Genomic DNA, 4120 nt, shown 5'->3' on the forward strand with positions numbered 1-4120 from the left:
CTTATTCGGTATTCAAGAGCTTGCAGCTCCTACTAGAGCTTTCTTACAAATTGACGAAAGGTACGAACAAACGTAAAGGGAGCACGTATTTCATTTCTACAAAAACAGTTAAAAGAGTCTTTGTTTTATCCAGTAAAACAGCATTCTTTTCTAAATCAAGTTTATTTAAAAAAAAAAAATAATAATATCGCAAATAATACACGATTATAATATAATCTAACAGAGAAAAATAGTGTCAAATACACTTACGTCCGATACGTTATTTACGTAAACCACGAGTACACACATTTCCACGGGAATTTTTTAAGCACGAGTTTCACGATTAACATTTCAATGACATTATTGAAGATCGTTAGTCTAGATTCACATTTATTTTTATTTGTTACAGTACACTTTCAACAAATTATCAAAGTGGAATATCGAGATTTGCTATAAAAAGATGATACAATAATTTTAAAAAGTAATGTTGAATAAATCTAAAAAAAAGAAAAAAAAAGACTTTGTATATCAAGAAATAAATCTACAGTTTTGCTCCATATATATTGTGGATTTTATAATGACGATTTAACAGTACACATGTTTGGAAGATAGACACGAAGTTGTCACTTATCGTCCAGTGGCTAATATTTCATGAATGTTCAGGACTTAGACAAAACGCAGTTATACGCTAAAATAACCGTTCCATTGCTCCGGTGTATCATATATCACATTAAGGCGATGATTCAAAAGTTATAAAATGAGCACCTGCATATGCATATGACATAGTATAAAGATCATCCTATTTTTTTCATTTTATTATTTTGAGCGTTGCAAATTATGAATCAAGGAAGTATTTGTATTTCTGTTAGGGAAGAAGACATTTGTATTTGCTTTGACATTTTCTTAGGTTAAACAGTGCAACATTGTAATATTAAAAGTGGGGGAGGGGTCGGTTTTTAGTTTTCATGGGGACATTTTTTTCGTCTGACAACTCTATATTTAGAATAATTTGTAGTGTTACGTCCTCCGACCTGGTGGTATCAATAATCATATTCTAACCTATCGTACGTCCCGAAATCCTAAATATATCTCAAGAAATATCCAATTTAATAAGTGTCGTAGCATGCACGATTATTGTCCGAAGTTCCTAGACTATCATATAAATGTGTCAAAATAAAGGATCCCTAAAACGAGTCAATGGCTTACGTATGATTCGTCAAGCATACGTACCTTTCGTCAATTTGTAAGAAAGCTCTACTAAGACCGTGTTCACATTGACCTACATTCGGTGTTGTGTTTGTGTAACTCACACGTAAACTAAACACAATTGCGTTCCCATTGATAAAACTCAATGTTTACATGTAGTTTAAATCATGTTTTACCTACACACAGTCGATAGTCAATGTAGGCCATGTGTAGGTTAAGTGTACACAAAACTGCATTTAGGACATTAGTTTTATCGTGTAAATATTTAAGGAGGAAACTATTTTTGAGTAAAATTGATATTTTTGATAATTATTAGTTGTCTAAATTTTACAGATTTTTTTTTGGTTAAAAAAAATTAACGTACTTTATTAACCCCTAATCAAGACTCAAAGCAGCATCATTGCCGAACCCATAAGGCAGCAATCAATTGATTTTCGGGGGGGGGGGGAGCTATTATAGTCGAGTATAAAACATAAAGGCAAGGGGGTGGGGGTGGTGAGCTATGGATTTTGTTTTGGAAACAAAAAATGTTTCCAGTTTTTGGCCCTGAAAAAAAATGTTTGTTTCACCCTCAGCTGCCACTATATATAATGCTAAAATTGATTTCGACTTGTCACCAAAATTTGTCCTAAAAAAAATCAAAAGCTCACGTCACCCTCCCCCTCCACAAAAATTTAAGTAAATAGTTGCTGCCTAATTCATTTGAAAAGGTCTTCCCGAATCGACTTGACGTACACAGAAATATTCGCCACTGGTCTTTACTCAAAAAACGATTCACGCATAAATGCATGACTAAAAAAAATGTGAGGTAAATGATCTGTTTGTCTAGTATCTCAGTTCCGTTAAATAACACGTAAAATAAATAAAAAAAACGTTACCCTAATCCTTTACCAAATATTCCTTGGAGAAGAAAAACCATTTGAAACTAACAGAAAAGATAAAAATGTAGTGATCCATAATATCTCAATCCTTTTTTTTCCGGCTGTAAGCACGCTGTTGCAGCTAACGTTTTCTAATGCGTTATCGAGACATCTCTAGTGATATTCAAACTACTGCAAATTATAAAAATGGCTTTCATAAAGTAGCAACCACTTAACTTACGTACGTTTTTATTCCTTTTTTTCGATGCTGGTGATCAAACACTTTTTTTTTCAATATTTAACACTATAATGTATGGGGAAACTCTTGATTCAGAATAATTTTTTTTATTATCTGTATGACCTTTTTTTTTCTTCTATCAAATTGGGGATCGGAATATTTCCATTCCCACCCCCCACCCCTCTTTTGAAGTCAAATAGTTGTTCTCTTACCGCTAGAAAAAAATTTCAAAAATTTTGAATTCAGTTCTACGTAATGAACATTTAAATGACATATAGTTTACAAGTGGGAACAAATCTTATGTACAGGTAGCTAAACAAGGTGTATAGATGTGAACAAATGTAATGTGAAACCAGTGTACACTACACTAAACTAATTGTAAACATGTTTACTCTACACGGCGTTTGGTGTGAACACGGCCTAAGACTTTGTAACACATCACCAGTGTAGGAGCAGAAAGTTGATGAACCAGGGGTATGTCAAAGAACGTCTCGTCATTTTTCTAACAAAAACTTCATCGCGGAAGGTACCAAGACCTGGTTGATAAATATTCCGTATTCGTTCACAAATAGTACACGATGGTCTTGAAATATGGATTCTAGGTACAGGCGTTGCTTATCATCTTAATAACGTGTTATATTATTCTTTTATTTGTCTTTATCAATATTATAATGCTGTTTAGTCTGTTATTATTGATATCCGCTGTCAATGTGTTATGTTTTATGATAATTCTCGTATTCTTGACTTTCATTTTTGCCAATGTGCTTTGTCTATATGCCTTTTGGTGTCTCTTTGATACTTATGACGTGGCTCTGTACTTATACATCCTGTTGTTGTGCTATTGTTAAACATTTGTGTATTCTTGTTTTTCATTTTAGCTAATGTGCTTTGTCTATGTGCCTTTTATATATTTATTTGATACATATATAAGACGTGGCTCTGTACTTATACATCCCGTCATTGTGTTATTGTACTATGGTAAATTTGTGTATTCTTGTCTTTAATTTTTTGCTATAAATATGCTTGATCTACATTGTAATGCCATTTTGTGCTTCTTTTTTACATTTTTGTTTGTTTTTCGTGTGATTAAGATTAAAACAAAATGTTGACTACTGTACCCCTAATTTTTGACATTTTAACCTATTATATTTGTTTGTTTTGTTCACACATCGTTGTCAATATAATGGGATTTGACACGACTGTCATACAAGTGAGAGGTTTAGCTACTTACTTTAAAACCAGGTTTAATCCACCATTTTTTACATAAGAAAACGCTTGTACCAAGTCAGGAATATAACAGTTGGTATCCATTCGTTTGAAGTGTTTGAGCTTTTGATTTTGCGATCAGGGATTTTTCTTTTATTGAGTTCAGTATTTTTGTCATTTTACTTTTTGCTATCATTTTTATGTTGGAAAGCATTGTGGATTATTTCTGTTTGATGATTTTTCAATTTTACATGGGAAATGGTGGTATGCAGGGTTCAGATAAAAATAATTTCAGAGAAAGATCGAGATTAAGAATTATGCATTATTTTCTTTTTAGATTTGGTAAAATCCACAATGGTTTATACCACTACGCGAGTTGAGAGTTTCACAGTATTTCTGGAGACTCTCTTTTAAAATCGTTGTTAATATAATGGACAATTCTTACGTCAAACATGCAGATGAGCTGGCAATGTACTGTTATTTGAATGGAAACAAAAAAGTTCTAAAATAATCCCTCTAGATAACATTTGTTGTTGTATGCATTGTGTCGAATTAAAAAAGTATTTTTTTTTTAAATTAGACTTGCATGAAAACATTTTAAACTGGACGTTCGGCCAACAAAACTCAATCA

This window comes from Mytilus edulis, chromosome 1 (genome assembly GCF_963676685.1).
Source record: "Mytilus edulis chromosome 1, xbMytEdul2.2, whole genome shotgun sequence".
Taxonomy (NCBI): Eukaryota; Metazoa; Mollusca; class Bivalvia; order Mytilida; family Mytilidae; genus Mytilus; species Mytilus edulis.